We start from the raw sequence: 21,315 nt of genomic DNA, 5'->3' as shown, positions 1-21,315 counted from the left end.
ACTCATTTCCCATAACCTAGTTTCTGCTATCTCCCCTGTCCCACATGTTTTCTCTCATGCATGCAATTCATTTAGCTGAATTTTACATGGGTCTCAGAGCTTGGGATATCTGCCCTCCCTCTAACCACTTACACAAACACACATACTACCGGTACTTGTAAATTCAAACTGTTTCATGTGTGCTAATAAAGGACCTATGTACATAATACTCTGTATGTGTGCGTTGTGTGTCCACATGCATGCATGCTCATGTGAACAATATAGTCACATCATCCCAGTTTTATGCAATATGGTCTTATGCCAGAACTGGGGTAGTGGGGTGGAATGGGAAAGATAAAAGAATAGGTAGGGCGAGAGAGAATGTATTATTACAATGCAAAAATGTAGTAAAAATCTATTAAAGCTTCATTAAAAAATAAGCAAAACTCAAGGTCAACTTTTCTGCAAGTGCATTCAGTTTGATTTCAGCTTTGGATGTTGTGGAGGAGATTTAGAACCTGTCCATTATAAGTTAGTATTAAAGCTGCCTCTTACTCTCTCTCAGCTTTTTTCAGTGCCTCCTCCTCCTCAGTTTATCAGGAATGTTTTCTCTTGTATTACCCTATCTTTTATTCAGCAAACATCTCCCACCTTGGTCTGTCTTGCTTTTAGTTAAGGCCTGTGGTTTGGGGTGCTGAACAACAGAGAGCTGTATTCTTTAGGCTCTAAACCACATGAAGATTGTTGTTGATGCAAGACATAATACTTGAAGGGCTGAGCAATTGTAGTCTGCTCCAGATATTTTTTTTAATAACAGAAAACAAGAATAAATGAGGCAAGAAAAAAGTTATGAAATTATGCAAAGATAATGGGCTTGTATCCAGGATGAAGAACACAGAAAGGGTGATGGAGAACTAAAATATTTTCCTGGTTTTAAGTGTTAAGGCTAGTTCAGCAAGGGTCTGGTGAGTTCACACTGGAGATTGGATGCAACAAGAATAAGAAGAAAAAGCCATTGCTATCTGGCTATGGAGTTCTGAAGTTGGGTGCAGGTATGGCAACCCAATGGGCCTCCAGACATTAACTCACTGATCTCTGGGAGTGGAGAATCCAAGATTAGAGGGAGAAATGGAATAATTTTCCTCATCTTTATATATTGTAATCATATTCCATTTCCATTTCTGATTTAAAAATAGAACCCTGCAGATCAATTCCTTTGTGAACTGCAGACAATGCAACAGCCTTTTTGATAGCATAAGGGAAGGTTAAAAATCATTGTGAAATGTTTTTCTTGCCTTAGAAATTAATCTCTCATCAGTGAGGATCTTTCCACTGAATAAGGCATAGGGCTGTTTCCTTCTGATTCTCGTCTGTAAAATATATATCTCCAATGAAAGTGGGGGTGGGATGGGTGCCAGAAGCATTATTTATGGGAAAAGCATATTACGTTTTTGTGAGCATTGTGTTAATTGTTTTTTCTAGACCAAATGTTGTTCAAGGTCTTAAGTGACTGGTTAGGTGCCATACTCTGAAAATAGTAAGAGTAGGATAAAAAAGTGAAACATTGGTGTTAACATTGGTGTTATATTTAATTAAATATATTGATAACTTCGAATTAGGCTTAACTTGACCTGGCAAGGTTTTTTTTTGTTATAAGGACCCTCTATAAAATTCATCCTGAACTCTCAGAGAAAAATTAAGACATGAATACCACAACATCAAATTAATTTTTCCCCCTTTATTATTCACACTTAAAATTTCAAGGACAACTTTGGGGAGTCTCTAGGGGTCTTGCTCAAGATTTTCCTTAAAGTTATGCATCTCTCTTTTAATCAAATTAATGGTTTACATATGCATAGGACAATAAATGGAAAGCTAGCATATGTGCATATCTCTCTGTGTTTTGCATTTTTATTAGATATGTTCTGATTTCAACAGCTAATGCTGAACCAGTTTCTCAGCTATCATTTTTTTCAAGAACTTGTATTAAAAATTACTAACAATTTAAAAAAAAATGTTTAAATAATTGAAAATGTTTTCCTTGAATTTTCCTTGAAAATGAATTCCTTGAAAATACACACTGTTTTAAACTGATTAATCCAGCTTTTTAAAACTTGGTGCCATCTGTGTGTTGAATTATAAACCTCCCTCCGTACTAGATCCCTAGCATGATGCTTTGGTAAATACTTGTGAACTGGCAGGGATCTGATGAATGCTGCCAAAATCAGGACATGTCCTCAAAATTGTAAATGATACAATATCAAAGGCAACTGGAGATGTACCAATCAACAAATTTATAACAAATTAATGCTGTTATGGTTCTAGTAGTTTTCCTCCAGGGTTATCACAGCAATCCTGACTCATGTGAATTTTGATCAACAAATGTAATATATCTAATGATTTAATACCTAGGGCACAAAAGCTATGTGTGTATCTTCAGTATAGGTAGGAAAAAATACTGAATTTGGATCTGACCCACTATGGCAGACATGTCAAACACAAGGCCCGGGGGCCAGATGCGGCCCGCGAAGTGGTTTCATGTGGCCCGCGAAGCCATCCTGGAAACAGTGAGGGAACGGCCCCCACTGCCTTGGCCCTGGCCCAGAGACTCTCCTTCTGCCAGAGACCCTCAGATCTGTCCCACTCCTGCCCAGGCCCCCATAGGCACCCTTGATGCGAACGATGTAGAGCTGGCCATGCCCACCCAGTAGGCCATACGCACTCTAGCCACGCCCACCCAGTAGGCCACACCCACCCTGGCCATACCCACCCGGCCCCCTGAGGGCAACCGCAATGCTGATGCGGCCCTCAATGAAATTGAGTTTGACACCCCTGCACTATGGGTATGGGTTGAAAGAAGTGGGAATTTTGCTTGTCCCAGTTAAACAATCTTCTCTTTCATTTCCCAACACAACCATATATTATGCTTTTAACAGTTGCAGAAGTACTATAATATGCAAAGCTATCCTAGCATTGCGGCTCCGTGCTGGTGGGGAAAATATACTATATCAGTTGAATTACATCTGGGCACAAGTAAATTATAGACAGATGGCCCATAAAAAAAATCATGGTCTTCCTTTAAAAATGGGCACTAAGAGAAGATGGTGATAATGGTAATAGCCCTTCCAAATTGTGGATTCCCAAGTTATGTCCACACTTGAGCCAATTTTCTGGCCAAGGAAATGTGGTTCTGTTTACTAAGATTTTTTTTCCCTCAGAGTTGGCTCTGTTCTTAGTTCCTGTTTATTCAGAGACCCCACCCTCTCCCAAGAGCTAGTTTGAGAACCACAAGCCACCGCACCCTCCTGAGATTGGAGCACCTGCACGAAGGAAGTGGTTGGAGGCAGTTGGCCAAGGGTGTGGGATGTATTTTTGAGCATCTGCCAAGATAGGCTGGAGGGGGGAGGTGGACAGCAGCAGGGATTGGGTACCAACTCCCATAATGGCATCAAGTTCAGTTGGAGCTGCAGTAAATAAGGGTGAGATAAGTGTGTCCTCCACCTGCCCTCTTGAGAACTGGAGCAGAGGCTTATGGGTAAAACATCTGGCGGATCTTTTAGGAGATTGCTAATAGATTTAAAGAATAAGTCTCTTTACCCAAGAGCCAGTACAATGCTCTATTTCAAAAGTAGACCACTTGGACTACCACACTAGCACAATCTCCTCCTCCTCCTCCTCCTCCAATCATGTGTATTTTGATTTTGGAAGACTGGCTCCAGGTCTGCCAGGAGGTTGATATTAATAGGCAAAACTAGAGACTCCGAAGAACTCAAGATGGTTTCCTACCTCCCCAATGAATGTTTGTAGACAGGCTGTCACTCTCCTATTTTCATGAACATGTAGTCAGTTGCCATTTCTTCAGCAAGAATAATCCTCCTCTGGTTGCTTGCTTGAGCCTTTGATTCCCAGAAGGGAAATCCTGTTCACTGCAGAGTAATGTACCGGTATTTGCTTCGGGCTGAGAAGCAGCTGCTGCTGGCTCTCTAGCCTCCACTCAAATACATCCAATGCCTCCCCCTCAGTACTTCAAACTGCTCTTCCTTTTAGTATGTTGTCTCAGACATTCGTTGGAATATGCCTTCCTGTCACTTAAACCCAGTCTTCCACATTTTGAGCTCTGGAATGGAGGAACTATTTCCCTGATAATTTTATCAATCTCTTTCCCAACTGCAACAATCACAATCTTTTAAGAAGCCATGGCATATTGATCTTTCTATCTCAGGAAAGATATGGAAGTTCAAGAAATCAGTATTTCTCTTGGAGATAAATTTAATAATAAATTTTCTCTCGTACTCCTTTTTTTCTAAAAGCCAAAAGGAAAATGTAAGTGTAAAAGGAAAATGTATGACAAGTATGAAGAAAGCATTCAGGCATCTACACTCTCCTGTGTAAAGTCCCACACAGATGGGCAAGATCGAGAATCAAGAATGACATGGATTTCACTAAGATATCTTTAATGCTAGCCTGGGGTTAATGCATGTCTTAGAAACTGTAAAAGGAACTTCTAACCCTCATTTAAAGACAGTTCGTTATGGCAGAGCCTCTTTGAAGGATCTGAATCACTTTCTCTCCACCTGGGCCAAGTGGCTGTTTATGAGATAAGATGTCAACTGTTTTACCTGTTGTCTATGGATTGTTTTCTCTCCCTTTCATTCCTCTGAGAGCCTCTCCACAAACTGTCACTCTTGGCAGTGACTTCCCTTTCAAGGTTACGTTGGGTCCTGGAGTTAATTAGAAATCTGGCCTTTGAGAGAGAACTGCTTTAAAATCCTTTCATTCCTATCATTCATGGCATTCCAAATTAAGATTCACTGGAATTCAGAAGTAGCATTTTGCCTTGCTATAGACATGATCTGGTCTCTCAAAGTGATCTGACCAGGCAGGAAGAATGCATGGAAGAACACATGATCCACAGAGGAAGTATGGAGAACATGTACAACTTGATCACCAAAAAAAAGACTGAAACATTATAGGGTGTAGATAATCCCAGGAGAAATACAGCACTACAATAATAATTAGTCATAAGCCTTGGTGCTAAAGCTTGCCTCTCCCAGTTGTGTGGAAGGGTAGTAATACCACAGATGTCAAAGCAAGTTAAAGAGAGCTGCCAATATTTGAGGCATGATTTGCAGTTACAATTTGGCAATTATTTTGTCAGATGTTGTGGCCCAAGGCTTGTAAGGATGCTGCCTGGACCAGTAGCCAAGGGATTTAGATGTATGGAGAAAATTAGTCATCCAGAATACTCCCCCACCCCTACCATCCCCAATAACGAAGCCTAGGATCAGTTTCTCTCTTTGAAGGAGAACAGAATAACTCTTTCCTCTCTCCCAATTATCCTTTCATCTGCTTTTTGCTTTTTCTTTATCTAAAATATATAGGGAGAACTTAGATGACAAATGACTCTATGCTAGGTATCATATTCTAATATACTGCAGAACATGTCACAAATCTTAAATACAGATTAAAGGGTTTAGGAGGTTGGTTATTGTCTGGAAACTGGGAATATTGGTTTCACAAGATCCACATTCAATTATCTATGAGATAAATATTCCTATATAGGCACGCTGGCTGAGGAATTCTGGGAGTTGAAGTCCACAAGTCATAAAAGGGCCAAGTCTGAATACCCCTACTATATAGCAATAGCACTTAGACTCATACCACTTCATAGTGCTTTACAGCACTCTTTAAGCAGTTTGCAGAGTCAGCATATAGCCCCCAACAATCTGGGTCCTCATTTTACTGACCTTGGATGGATGGAAGATTGAGTTAACCTTGAGAATTGAACTCCTGGCAGTGAGCTGAATTAGCCTGCAATACAGCATTCTAACCACTGTGCCACGAAACCTCCTTTCCAACCCTTTATCATAAAGTGAAAATGGCCAAGGAGGTCAATGCCCACTGAATGTCCTGGGTGGGGCATGCCTAAAGCAGACTTAAACAGCTAATAGGAATTGCATAGTTTGCAACCCCTAACCAAATCATCACCAATAGCATCACCAATGTGCTATACACAGTCTCTATGGCAATATTTTGGAGGAGAAGGAAAACTTTGGTATGAATTGTTTTACAAGGGAACAAATGAAGCTAAGAGATAAGATGAAAGCAACTTCATGAAGACGTGTCCCTCAAAAATTATTATTAAAGTATCTTCATATTGTTGGTTGCTTGAAAAATACTATTCTATTTCTTCTCATCTGCCATTCAGTCCCAGTACATTAAGGTTCTCCTTAAAGGACGTATTTGTAGTCTTCTCAAACATTCTCATTGCCCTTTTCGGAAACTGTCTTCTGAATCTTCTTAAAGCGTGGTGCCCCAAATAGCATTTTAGATGGGATTTGGCTAAACAAAATAAAGGAGAATAACTGTGCTTTTTCCCCCCCCAATATATTTATGAAGTTGGAAGAATTAATGTTTTTGATTGTTGTATCTGATACTGAATTAATTATAAAAAGGTTGGGTTACATAAATTATATGGAAGTTTTATATGCTGTGATTTTTATTTGCATTGCTACTATTATGTATCAAATAAAAATAGTAATATTGTGATTCGGAAACATAATTTTATGATCCAGCCTGAAATTATATTTGACTTTTCTGTAGCCACATCACAGCTGCAGCTCACATTCAGTTTGCTGTGATTTATTATCCTACCTGTGACAGCTTTCTCATAGGTAACCTGTACCACGTCAGGTATCCCTCATCCTGTATCTGCTTATTTAATTTTTCTTTTTTTTTTAAAGAAAAAAGAAAAAAAAACATTTTCTATAAATTCCTTCCTGCCTTTGTTCAGTCTCTTAAAGATATTTTTAAGATTATTTCTGTCTTGTAGAGTATGGGCTCCAGTAGTTATGTATGTTTGTGAAAGGCTGAGAGCTGAAGAGCTGGTGCTTTCTAACTGTGGCACAGGTAGTCCTTGACTTATGACCACAATTGAGCCCAAAATTTCTGTTGCTAAGTGAGACATTTGTTAACTGAATTTTGCCCCATTTTGTGACCTTTCTTGCCACAGTTGTTAAGTAAGTCACTGCAGTTGTTAAGTTAGCAGCACGATTGTTAAGTGAATCTGGCTTCCCCATTGACTTTGCTTGTCAGAAAATCACAAAAGGGGATCACGGGCCCGCCCCAGGACACTGCAACCTGTCATAAATACGGGTTAGTTGCCAAGCAGCTGAATTTTGATCACGTGACCATGGGGATGCTTTGCGGGTTGGTTGTAAAGGTGAAAAATGGTCGTGTCACTTTTTTCAGTGCTGCTGTAACTTTGAATGGACACTAAACAAACTGTAGTAAATCAGGGACTACCTGGATTGCGAGGAGATCAAATCAGTCAACCCATGAGGAAATCAACCCTGACCATTCTTTGGAAGGACAGATACTGAAGCTGAAGCTCAGATACTTTGGATATCAAATGAGAAGAGAGGACTCCCTTGGAGAAATTCCTGAAAGCTGGGAAAGATTTTGAAGAAGAGAAGGGAGAAGAGGATGGCAGAGGATGAGATGGTTACACGCTGCCATTGATACAGTGGGTGTGAATTTGGCTGGACTCCGTGAGACAGTGGAGAACGGAACAGGGAGGGGGAGGGCTGGTGTGCTATGGTCCACTAACATGATTTAGTGACTGAACAACAACAGGGTATAGACCAGGGGTAGGCAACCTTGGCTCTTTTATGACTCGTGGACTTCAACTCCCAGAATTCCTGAGCCAGCTGGCTCAGGAATTCTGGGAGTTGAAGTCCACGAGTCATAAAAGAGCCAAGGTTGCCAACCCCTGGACATCCCTCTCAATTTGTGTAATCTGTAAAATTCTACTTCCTTCATCCAAATTATTAATGAAAATTTTAAAATAAAGTACAGGTAGTCCTCGACTTATGATCACAATTTAGACCAGAATTTCTGTTGTTAAGCAAGGCAGTTGTTAGTCATTCCCAATTTTATGACCTTTTTTGTTGTTAAGTGAATCACTGCAGTTGTTAAGTGAATCATGAGGTCATTAAGCAAATTGGCTTCCTCCATTGACTTTGTTGCTGGAAAACAACTGGGAAGGTTTCAAAGGGTGATCACACCATCCCAGAATGCTGCAATTGTCCTAATACATGCCAGTTGCCAAGCACCCAAATTTTGATCAGTTTTAAGTGTGAGGACTGGTTGTAAGTCTCTTTTCAGTAGTGTTGTAACTTCAAATGGTCGCTAAATGAATGGTTGTAAGGCCAGGTCTACCTGTAACAGAAACTGAGAGCCAGTGTGGTGTAGTGGTGAAGGCATGAAGCTAGAAACTAGAAGACAAAGAGTTCTAGTCCCACCTTAGGAACACAGCTACCAATGTGACCTTGGGCCAGCCACTCACTCTTAGCCCTAGGAAGGAGGCAATGACAAACCATTTCTGTGAAATGCTGCCAAGAAAATTGCAGGGACTTGTTCAGCAGCCTGTGAGAATCAGATTTGATTGAATGGAAGGGGAAAAAAAATATCTTTTCAGGATCTTGTTTGCTATCCACTGTGATAAGCAACTACCCAGAAGCTCTGTGTATTATTTTCAAGCCTGCTAACTCACACTTAAGCAGCTTCCTAGCCAAAAAAACACTATGGTTTGCTGATATATCAAAACTTTTGCAGAACTTTGGGTGTTGCTTTTAGCTTGTCCACAAATGTAGCTCATGCTCAGACGGATCATTTTCCCATGTGATTATAGGCACAGGATGATGGTGGGGCTGGGAAAGTGAGAATGTCTTGCAAGCAAAGAAAATGAACTTCATAAACTTCTGCCCTAGCCAACTAAACTCTGAGTCTTGTATTTGGGATGGAAAGCAAGTCATGCTCCCATTTTCAAGCAAGAATGAACATATGAAACTATTTAAAACAGTCCATGCTGGCTTGGTGAATTCTGGAACTTGAAGCCCACACGTGTGAAAAGTTATTTTTGAAAAACATTGATAAATATTGTCTCGTGACTGGGCAACAGTGTTGCTCAAACTGGTGGAAATTAAAGCCCAGCATATCTAAAGGTACTAAATTAGGGGAAACTACTCTATGGTTTCAGAAGCATAACTTTACAGTCTTGCCTGCACATGACTAGAATTCACCCTGGGAATATATAAGTAAAGCCTCTAAATTTTAAGTACAAGTTACAGCTTGACTCTCAGCAATGTAGGTTCTTAGGTACAAATTGGTACTTTATCAAAGCCTTAGACTGGAATAAAACACAAGCATTTATCTGCATTTTGTCCGCTGGTAGCTCAGGATTGAAATTAATCCAGCTTTTAAAACAGGTTTTTAGAAAGCGATTAGTATCCATCCATTTATCTCTTGCATTATGTATTTGTCAGTCAGTGAGACAGATTTTCCTGTATTTGGTCAGAGGCTTTTGCAACACGATGAAAAAAAACCCTTATAAAAGAAAAAAGAGTAATTGTGGAAAAATTATTTTTTATTTTATTAAATTTGTTTGCTGCCCATCTCGCCATATGGCGACTCCTGGGCGGCTTGCAACATTACATTTATGTAAAACGTATTCGGAACGATTGGACACCAAGATGAGTTAAAAGTTTGCAGACCCGGATCCCAGATCCCCTGAACCTCAATTCTCTCCCTCCCCCGCCGTTTGATGAAAATTCTTGGGAGGACCCAGTTTAACCCCACCCTGCCCTTGACCCCCTCCCGCAAGTAATCTCTCCCCACCCTCGACTGCTGTTTCCTGTTTACAAACTGGAGCGGGAGCTTTCATCAGTGGGTTTCTGAGCTCACTTCCCCCCCAACAGGAAACCCTGCAGGACACAGCTTCCCGCCACACCGCGTCGACTGGGGTGGGGTGGGGTACAGGGCAGAAGAGAGTGAGGTGGGGGGTGACTTTAAAGGGCTGCGCGCCGAACCTGCTGTCATGCGGGGGGAACGCAGCAAAGACGCAGGAGGCACAAAGGGTAAGAACAGGGAGCCGGGAGGGCAGCAGGGTGTGGGCGAGCCTTGGAGATGGGTAGTTTAGGAGATTTTGGCGTGCTGTTTTTCCCGTCTTCTTCTACAGAAAGGATCCTACCTACCCAGCATGGGCCTCTCTGCTTTGTATTCCTAATTTAGCCATACAAATATCGCATTCATTGCTAGACTGGGGGTGGGGGGTGGGAGGTTTCAGAACCCCCCTCCCCAAAGCTGCAAGTATGATTTCTGTAGATTTTAATCTATGACATTGCTGGGAAGCATGTTCCGCTCAATTCAAGGGAAAATCGACTTTACTTTTAAGTATAATGTGCATCCTTTTTTTTCCTTCCTCCCAAGAAAATGAGCTCCCCTCCCCGCAAGTATACCCATAGTTTATTAAATTGGTGGTGTAGTGGTTAAAGTGTTGGACTAGGACCGGAGCGGATCATGTTCAAATCTTTCCTAAGTCGTGGAAATTCACAAAGCAATTTGGGGCCAGTCACTTTTTTAGCACACCCTACCTCACAGGGTTGGTGTAGGGAAGGATTAGAGGTGGCAGAACTAGATAGATTGGAGAAACGGTTGGGTATAAGTATAATAAATGACCCTTCATTAATCTGATGTGCTTCCTATACGATGACGGGGTGGGCTTAATTGTTAAGCATACTTGGAAGGTGATCAGATTGAGAAAAGTCTGTTTATAGCCTGTTTTTTATCTTCAGAAGAAAATCCCTACCCTTATTCCCTTTTCTTAGCTGCTGATAACTCTTTGAATAGAGCTGCACATGCTTTAAAAATGTGCTTTAAGAGACCTTTATGCTGCCCCTTAATATAGCCCAACGTCTTTCAGGTACCTCCATGAGCCTAAAAAAAATGATGTTTTTTTTCTATGAATCTTCTCATTAATTTTAATCCATGACACCTACTTTCTTTGGCATAAATAGAAACCTGAAAAGAGTCCAATTTAGCAGAGAGATTCTTTGCTCATCAGCTGTCCAATGCGTGCAGAGATGATCTTAGGACCCAATTCACATTTTCAGTCATATTGTTAAGATTTAACAAACAAACAACCATTTCAGTTAGAAGTACAGTGGCTGTATTTGCACAAAATGCAGTGCCTGGATGGTTTTAATTCTTGTTTTCCTTGAACAGTTGGCTTAGCATGTTATGTGAACTCATTTGGTTAATTTATAATTCAGTGTAATTTATTAACCCAGGATAAATAAATTCTGTGAAACCAACTGCTGTGAACTTCATTTATAGAGGAGTGCTACAGGAGAGAAAATTTTGGCAAAAAAAGGGCAAATTTTGCCACTTCTTTGAACTATGTTGAAAATGCTGCTTACAGATATTCCCTTGTCCTAATTAAATGCAAAAGAATGCCAGCCTATTTTGTAGCTGTTCTGTCTGATATTATTTTTCCAAAATGAGTATTAATATGTTTCTCCAATTGGGACATAATGCTATTGGGACAAATTCTTGGAATATTACTAAGTAAATTTCATTCACAGTTCTAGAATCTCAGATGATTCTTGATTTCCTGCCTCCTTAAAAAAATACAGCCCTAAAATATTAGGGTGTCAAATTGCCTGATGCCTCTCAATAATTAATTTGCCTTTATGAAAGTTACTTGTTAGACACCAAATTGGTCACTCCTGTCGAGCTGCTGAGAGTCAAATTGAAGATCCATAATTAGAATTCTATTCTCTTAACTACAGATTACATAAATTATTATTGATGGGGGGAAAGCAGCTTAATTAGCATGAATTATATTCTTCTAAATTACAGTTATATGAAAGTTAATGCATCTACTTTTCCCAGGATTGCATGGTCCAAATTCAATTGAATGCCTTCTTCGAGATGATTCGTACAAATGAACAAATAAACAGAGGCAGGTTTGGTTTTCATTGTTTTGAGTAAAAAATTTTTTTAGTATAACTCATCTTTAATAGCAAAATCATTTACTCCATGAATTCTAGGGAAAGTGTTAGTTACTAAATTATGTGTCAAATAACAATTACAGATAGTTGACCAAGCCAAATGTAATTTTCCAAAATAAGTTACTTTTGCTCTAACATAAATATTTGTAAGATTTAAAGTGAATGCACTTTTTATTGAGCTGAATCTGTGATCAAAAAGATCTTGAAGAATTTAGAAAGCCCAGGATTCCCTCTTAGACTAGCTATTCTTTTCCTGTAGCTAATTAAGAAAATAGATTGACGAGTGGGGTATAATTCCAGTTGCTTTGGATAGTGAGATGGGTGGCACATAGATTCAATGAATGAATGAACGAACGAATCATCTGGAGAAGAAAAAGTAAAACAATTACCCTCCACCCATTTAAAATGTTATCAAAATTCGATAAGTAGAATGACAGCTGTGTTAATCTAGGCAAGAAATCAGAAATTTAGTAGCAGCTTTTCAACAAGCGTATTTTCTTAAAAAGCTTATGCCTTTTAATCAAACTTGTTCAGTGGAGAAGATGTTATTAGATTGCTGACAAATAGCTAAGGGCCATAGTCACCAACTAACAAATGTTGGGCTGGTGTGTTACAGGCTCTGATCTTAAAAAATTAATTCATGCTTCAGTCATGCAGTTCAGTCAGCTTGCCCTGTGTATACAGGTGACTTTTAGAATAAAATAAGAGAAGATGCTACTGCATGTTATTTAAAGAAAGGGTGTGCATTAAAAAGCAATAGTGAAGTACTGCCCAATTATGTATTTGACTAGCAAGAGTCCACCACTGCATCTTCTCATCATTTCTTTCCTGATGTATAAGATGCAACTATTTCCTAGCCTCTCAATTGGCTTTTTTAAACCAGGCATCTAAATTACAATTCCCATCATCCACAGTCATGCCAGATCAGATGATGAGAGGTACAATCCCTAATATAATCATAAGGTATATAGGGAGGAGCCTTTCTGAGGAAGGCTCCACAGACAAAATGTTAAAATACAATGACTAGAATAGAAGGCCAGATGTTATTGAACTACAAACATTCATTTCGTTGAATTAAATATTGATTTTTCTTATTCCTAGACATTGCAGAAGTAAACCACGTTGTCAAAGTCAAAATTTTCAGATTCCTTGCTTGAATGATGCACATTGCATTTGCTCACAACTAGCTTCCTCTCCTATGAATAATTGCTCATTTGAAAACCTTTAGCTGGACAGAGTGAATTTCTGTGCGGCAATTCAAAAAACAACAACACACGATTAAACCAGTGTAAGCATAGAATATTATTGAACTCTCTTAGGCAGTGTTTCTTGACCTCAGCGACTTTGAGAGGTATAAATACCTAGAATTCCCTAGCTAGCATAGTTAGCTGGGGAAGTCTGGCAGTTGAAATCCAGACCACTTAAAACGGCTGAGGTAGAGAAAGACTGCTCTAATGGATTTGTAATACAAGTAGTCCTTGACTTACAACCATTAATTTAGTGACCATTTGAAGTTACAATGGCACTGAAAAAATGACTAATTACTGTTTTTCACTGTTGCAGCATCCCCTTGGTTCCATGATCAAAATCAAAATCGTTTGGCAACTTGCATATAGGGTCTTGGAATCGGGGTCACCATGTGTAACCTTCCCAAACAGAGTCCAACAAGCAAAGTTAACGGGGAAAGCCAGATTCACTTAATGACCACATGGTTCACTTAACATCTGCAGTGATTTGCTCAACAAGTGTGGCAAAAAAGTTCATTAAATGGGGCAAAGCCTACTTAACAGTCTTGCTTAGCAGCAAAAATTTTGGGTTCAACTATGTAAATCAAATGAAATGAACATTGGTAAGCAATACTGGTATTTAAGTAGCACACTAGTAATCTTAAATATAGTAACTGTTTCCTTGCAGAATTTCCACCCAGCTTTTCAAACAGATGCCATTTGGCACAAATATATTGCTTGGAATTGCAGTAACTTACACTGAGCAGCATCTGGAGGCAACAGCTTCCACACTGTTGCTTTATAATACCCTCTCTAGAATAGCATTTTTGGCAAATAATTTGTTTGATGATCATCAAGATGAGGCACGCTGGCACTATCAGCTAACTGGGAATATTAAAATATTAAAAAGAAACTAGTGCAAAAGGGGAATGTGGTTGCAATTGCAAATTTTTATTGTATATTCAAAGATAATGACCTGTGGGTCAAAACGGATGTGGTATATTACATTTCTTGGCTGTCTCTTGTTTTAATAACATAGTTGGTTTTCTCTCCTTCTTTCCTTTTCCTGATCTAAGCCTCTCCATCTTCAGTATTGACAGTACACGGTTAGGTATAATCATGTGGAGGAATACAGATAGATCTCTCAAATCTGGACAACAAACCTGGCCGATGACCAGATGGCAGTAATGAATTCTTTCTATTTCTCTTTAATGCCCCCTATTTTGCAATTCCATATCTGGTAACTCTACAGTATAAATAGATTTCTCCAACATAACTGTTCTGTTAAAGTAGAGTATAACTTCTTCATAAAGAAGTCCCAATATATGTCTAGTCAGTTTTAATACGTTTAGTGAGGCTGAATGTCCAATAAATATGTAAGGGACAAATGGGCAGACTTGAGGTGTAGTCCCAGAGCTCTTCCAAAATAGATCTCTGAACTGTCATTCAGGATCCAGATATTCAGGGCCAGAAAAAACATTAACTGCTATTTAATTTTAATTAACATTAAACTGTTCCCCATGCTGCTTTAAGAATCCAGTCCTTAATGGTGCTATTAAAGCCTTTTTTTCAGGCTCATAGTGTACTTGAACTGTTTTGCTAAATAGCAGAGATGTTGCACATGGACGAGTCCAAAATTTCTTCTGAATCATTTTTGAACATGAATAGCTTTAATGAATAGGTCTCTGCAATCGGTCTGGAGGTATGAAAAGCAAACAGTAGCTTAGAACAGTGTTTTTCAACCTTTTTTGGGCAAAGGCACACTTGTTTCATGAAAAAAATCACGAGGCACTCCACCATTAGAAAATGTTAAAAAATTTAACTCTGTGCCTATATTGACTATATATAAAGTAATTCTCTTGAATAGGAATCAAATAAACACAAAGAAAGTATTTTATAATTACTTTTCAATTTTTCCCATGGCACACCAGGCAACATCTCGCGGCACACTAGTGTGCCGCGGAACAGTGGTTGAAAAACACTGGCTTAGAAGACACACTTGCATTCTACTGTGGAAAATTATCCTCATCAAATGTGTCCTGCACAAAGGAGTATTTGAGGAGACAGGGTCAGAGATGTCATTTCTCATGTGTGATTCTTTTGGATTTTCCTAATAGCTTTGCCATCTTTCCCCCAAATAAAGTCCATTAAGGAGGAAATTAAAAATAGCAGCACTCTATATTAAGATTGTCTTGATAGGAAAAAAAAATCTGAAATCACTGCCAATCCCTCACTGCCCACTAAGCAGTTACAACTACAACACTTAACAAGCTGCCCTTGCATGGGACAGAATAAGGGTGAAAGATTATTTTAACACTGCTACATCTAAGAATGACTTACTGTCTCACTTATGAGCTGGGAACAAAATGAAGACAATGTCCTGGGAAATGGCGGGACGTGTTTTGTGCTGTGGTTAGAGGCAAGTAGGAAGCGACTGTGCAGTGCAACACCTTCTAGGTCATCCAAGCAGGAAAGACAGCCCTAAAGCTTCTGCAAAAGATAGATGTCTCTGCTTGCTCACATCCCACAATTATCATGGTTAACACCTCTTCTAATTGAATCCATTGTCAGACTGCTCTTTTTAACAAGTTACTCCAAACACTCAACTAAAATGTCCTCTCTTGGACATTAAGGTCATTAGCTCTACAGTCTTATGATGATGAAGAGAACAAAAACTTTCCTTTTTTTATAGTTCTTCAAGTATTGATGTTGTGATTGCCTTCAGTTCTTTCATTATTTCCTAACTACAAATATTTTCCAAAAGTTGACTCTCCCCTCCCAAATAGTTTATCATACATAGCTAAGCCTCATTTATATCTATGTGTTTTTTGTGGACAATAGGACTAATCTGAAATTTGCTGGAATATATTACTGGAATTACAGTAATGGGATATACAAAATGATGTTTGTTTGGGTTTATACATACTTACTCATGAGGTATATGTATTCATATAAAATGACTTGCATTTTTCTAGGACTGTAAAGATCAAACTTGCCAACTACTGTCAAGCAATTTATTCTGCCTTATGATAGAGAGAATCCTGATTATTATAGTATATTCCTAGCTCTTCTTGTTTTTCTTGTTTGTTTCAGGGATTAATGTGCATATACTGTTTTTCTAGTGAGCCAAACAGGTCTTTAAAAATTATCCTATTAGCAATGAGAGCTGGGAACCAGAGTTACTGCTCAGAATCAGATCTAGAGACTTTGAGCAATCTTTATTTATGGGATTCCTCTGGATTAGGCCAGTGACTTCTGTAGTTCAGCTTCTCGTTTTAGGCAGTTTTAGAGAAAAGCTTCTATCTCTGCTGCTGATTTCTGCAGATGATATTCCAAAAGATACAGCAGGTAACATGAATAATTGCCTTTGATAGCTTCATGGCCCCCAAATTGGTCCAATTTCATTATTGTATATTGTTTGAAGAATATATATCTTGGTTCCCCATTTTGAATCTACTTCCAACCAATTTCATTTAATAATTCTGAGCAGGGGCATCTTTCTCTATCAAGTGGTTCAATAGCATGAATTATCAGTCAAAGGGTCTTTGACTGATATATATTTTTTCCTTCTCCCAAACCAAACAGGCACAGCTCAAGGCTGAAATCTCCCACACCTTTGGCTGAGATCCTCATAGCCACTCTAAAAATTTGATTTGTAATTTGTAAAGTGAGAGGAGGGGAAAACCAAAATGGATTTCAGCCAGTTTGGGATAGGGAATTACTGTAAACCCACAAGTGCCATCTGCATGGTAATCACGCATTTAGAATTATGCAAGGCACCCTCACTACATTGGAAAAGCCTATGCGTTTTGAACTATTCTGCTTGCAAACATTTTCACACATTAAATGCATGGTGAATGGGAGCTGCTAAACCCCATGTCACATGAAAATGCTGCAGGCTGAACCTTCAGAAAGCCTTTCCTAAACAGTGTTCAACCTAAAGTGGGATTATTTTTCCCCTCAATGTGTGTTAACAGCCATTGATCCTGAGGGTTGGGGAGGGGGGAAACAGCTGCTTTAAAAAGCTGTAGACACTAAATTTCTGCCTTCACATGAGGTGAAGCATTTTTAAAAACTGAATCTCCAGCATTGCACAAACTTAATATTTAATTGATCAGTTTAATTAATCAGATCAAAAGTTGTGCCTAATTTTTTAAAATTACACAAATACTTACAGAATGTACAGATGGCAAGCAATATCAAATGAAAGGAATGTTTGTGGTAGTGAATTAATGGATATGTTTTTTATTAGTAGAGTAATACATGTCTTCTCAAAAACAAGTCCTGATGAGTTAACAAGATTTTGTCCCAGATAACATGTAGGGTTGCAATGGAAAGATTCTACTATTTGTGAATTGATTGATCTTCTTTTCTTGTATGAAGATACAAACTATTTGCAAAGTATTGCAAAGTATTAAATCTCCAGAATGAAAAGAAAGACATGTTTTTCTTTTGAGTATCCTAATAATCTCCCCCCTATGTATATTTTACTGAATCAAGCAAGTGACCCACTAACTGTTTCTTGAGCCACATGAATGCACAATCCTCACCTTCTTTTGTAGCACCATGAAGATGGTTTCCTGCTCCACTTCAAAAATTATATTTTTCAGCTTCAGACTTCAAGGTCAATCATTCCTATATTGAGTTTTTGAGTAGGGACTTGTTCTGATGGTAGTGCCCATCTTTGCAGGCAGTCCATTCCTGATTTTCTGTTGAAATTGATGTCTGTGGGGGAAAGGACTCCTCAGCACCCACCTGCGCTACAGCCAAAGCAGCTGTACTATAAAAGCAAGGCTACAAACCCATGAGCTGCAGGTGTCTGGTTCTCTGTGATTGAGGCCCTTCTGTTCCAAACTGTAGGAGACATAAATCCACAAGTAACTGTCAAATCCAGCCATCATCCCGCAGTTTCTTTTTACTGTTTTTCCTGGTGCCTGCTAGTTGATGATATTGGTCTTTCCTTAATGATCATCTTGTAACTGTCTCCTGAAATGCTGTTTTAGGAAAGGTTGGAAAGCAAGGATGAGAATGTGTGACTTTCCCAGTGTAGCTGAGCTACAAACCACCATGATCCCAGGCAGCATAGTCTTAAGTAAAAGATGTTGTCCGATGGAATCCAACAACTTCTGGAAGGGTCCAGCTTTTGAATCCTATACATCCATGCAGGTGGGTTATGCTACCAGAAGAATTTAAATTTATAATTTAATTTTTGGGGGGAAATAGCAAGACAGTTTTGATGTAGAATAGCATAATGGCTGAAAGTGGGATGGGAGATAGGGAGGGCAGGGAAATTGTTATTACATTTAAGAACTACTGCTGCTTAAAGATGACTGCCAACATTCATCTCATTTGACTTTCTTCATCTTTACTCTATTATGAATCCCTTAGAGACTTGAACACTTATGCTTAGGCTGACATAATTGCAGCACAGAAATTCATCCTATCTAGTTAAAATTTTGCAAATAAATAGTCTCTTCTAGGAGAGGAAGGTAACTTGTGAACAAATGTGATGCACAACAGTCAAGCAAAGAAGCTGATGTGGTTACCGACTTCTGCAGTGCCTAGGAACAAGACATTTCTTTGCATTAGCATACTATTAAAGGCAGAAACAAACACAGCCTTACCCAAAGAAGGAGGTAGAAATTTATGCTCAAATATATCTTCTCTTTTTTTTTTATAAAAATCACTTGTGAAGTAGGGAAGCTATCTGAATCTGGTCCATGGAGTGCAGAAACATACACAGAAACTTACACATACACACACACACACACACACACACACACACACACACACATTTACCCTTCAGATAACTATAATATAGAAGAAAAAGCTCATGCCAATCAAGCTGCTCTTTTCACCATAAATTGCAAAATTACAGAATAATAGAATTGGAAGGGATCTTAGAGGACTTCTAGTCCAACTTCTGTTCCAGCTGGAAACTATATGCTATTCTGGATAACAGCTGTCCAATATCTTCTTAAACACCCCCCCCCAGCGATAGAGTTCCCACAACTTCTGAAGGCAAACCGTTCCACTAATTAATTATTCAGAAACTTGCATCCAATAAATTGCATTTGGATTGACCGAATGGATATACTAAAGATCTGTTTCAATGGTGCAAAGACTCCCTCCCAGAATTCCCCAGATAGCAAAGCTACTATGGCTGGCTGGGGAATTCTGGGAGTTGAAGTGCATGTGTCTTAAAGATGCCAAGGTTGGGAAACCCTGATTTAGATGTTAGGCTAAACCAGGGGTAGGCAACCTCCGCTCTTTTATGACTCATGGACTTCAACTCCCAGAATTCCTGAGTCAGTCCATGAGTCATAAAAAAGCCGAGGTTGCCTACCCCTGGGCTAAACTAATTTCTAACCTCCTGTGGAAAGCATTTGATCTTAATTGAAATCTGTTTTATGCTTTTTACTGAAAAGTCCTTGTGCGGTTTTTATTTTTCACATGTTGTTTATTTATATAGCCTTTTTTTATTGGTTCATTTGGGAAAACATGATCAAAAGACAAAAAGAAAATGTTTTTTTTAGTAAGCACAACGTGCAGTAAATAGGCAGAAGTGGGGAATATAGTGGTCCTGATCCTGCTGACTTTGAAAGAGTACAAATAAAAACAGATCTATTTTTCTTTCCTTTGGCTAAATTGACTCTTTACAGACTGCCTCTCTAGACCAACTTTTCTGAACCTGGAATTTTAGTTTGAACTCCAACTTCATCTTCCCCAACCAGCAGCCTTGTGCTGATTTACTACTATTTTCCCCATCTTTGTGCCCTTCCACAGAAATGATGGGAGTTGTGGAAGGCATGGGCTTTATTATATTTTTGTACTGTATAACATAAAAACAGAGCAAGATAAAAATATAGTACAGTATATGTTTTAAAAAACCAAAGAGGAATAGCGTAACATGATTTTCTGTGTGTGCGCGCCTTTGAGTCCTGACAAATGCCTGAACAAGTCCCTGCAGTTTATCTAGCAAGATTTTGATATGGTTTGAAAGAGAGTTATCTGACTTTGTGCCTAAGATGGGACTAAGGCTTATGTTCTGCAAATTTCTAAGTTGTGCCTTAACAAGTATACCAAAAGGTGGGCAAAATGTGACATCCATTGTCCAAATGTTACCCGGAATAGTTCAGTATTACATTACAAAGACAGAATTTGAGTTTTCTTGTCTGCCATCCTGAAGATGAGTTTCCAGTACAGTTTCTGGTTTGAACTTCAGCTGAAGAACATTTGGACATTTTACATAAAAAAGGGAAAGTGTGGGGACTGAAGATATAAATTTGCTCTTCCTTTCTTAAAATTTCTGGCACTTTTATCTAGAACTTGAAAGAACCCTCCCTCTGCCCCCTGGAATAAAGGTATTTATTCATGGCAAAGGTAACAACAAATCTGTGGTTAGATTCACTGATTTTTCAGTTTTTCAGTTATTGTACTGTAAACTATTCTCTGGAAAGTTATTGTACATCTTCAAATGTGAGAACACCTTACAGCAGTGCGTAATTGTCTGCAAATGGTGTAACCCTCTAACCATTAAATAAAAACCCGACAATTCTAAAATACTGATAATTATTTACATTTCAGTATATTGATTATATTTACTACCTGCCTTTTTCTAGTGATCTATAGTAGCCTACAATCGCAACCATTTAACATTGCAAAGAACTGTAGATTAAGATGAGCAAAAGTGTAACTAGCCTTAGATTACCCACAGATAAAATAAGCACATTGCTACAACAAGCAGAAGTTTGCACGCACCCCCCTTCCCCACCCACCAAAAAAAAAAAGACAGGTTTATCTAGAATACATATTATAATTGATAGAAAAAAGCCAGTTTGGTCTAGTGGTTAAGTCATCAGTCTAGAAACCACAAGACTGAATTCTAGTCCTACCTTATGGACAAAGCCAGTTGAATTACCTCGAGCCATCCATTTTTTCTCAGCCTTAGGAAACAGACAATGGCAAACCACTCCCGAAAACTGCAGGGATTAGCCCAAACAATCACCAGGAGTCAATTGACTGACTATAATGGAAAAGACTTTGAACAGCTAACTTGATATGTTTTTATTCCTCTTCAGCCCTCTTTATCATCCAGCTAAACTGGACCGGAAGCCCCCTCAAATAAAGGAATCCTTACAGCCATCTTACCCATGGATTTCTAAACATGATACTGCTCTGATAACTAAAGAAAGCTTGCAATTTCCTCTGTGTTTCAAGATTTCATTTGTAACTGGGTTCTCTGATTTAAAACTTTC

Source organism: Vipera berus, assembly GCF_964194415.1.
Source record: "Vipera berus genome assembly, chromosome: Z".
In the NCBI taxonomy this organism is placed as follows: Eukaryota; Metazoa; Chordata; class Lepidosauria; order Squamata; family Viperidae; genus Vipera; species Vipera berus.
This window is presented reverse-complemented; position numbering follows the sequence as displayed.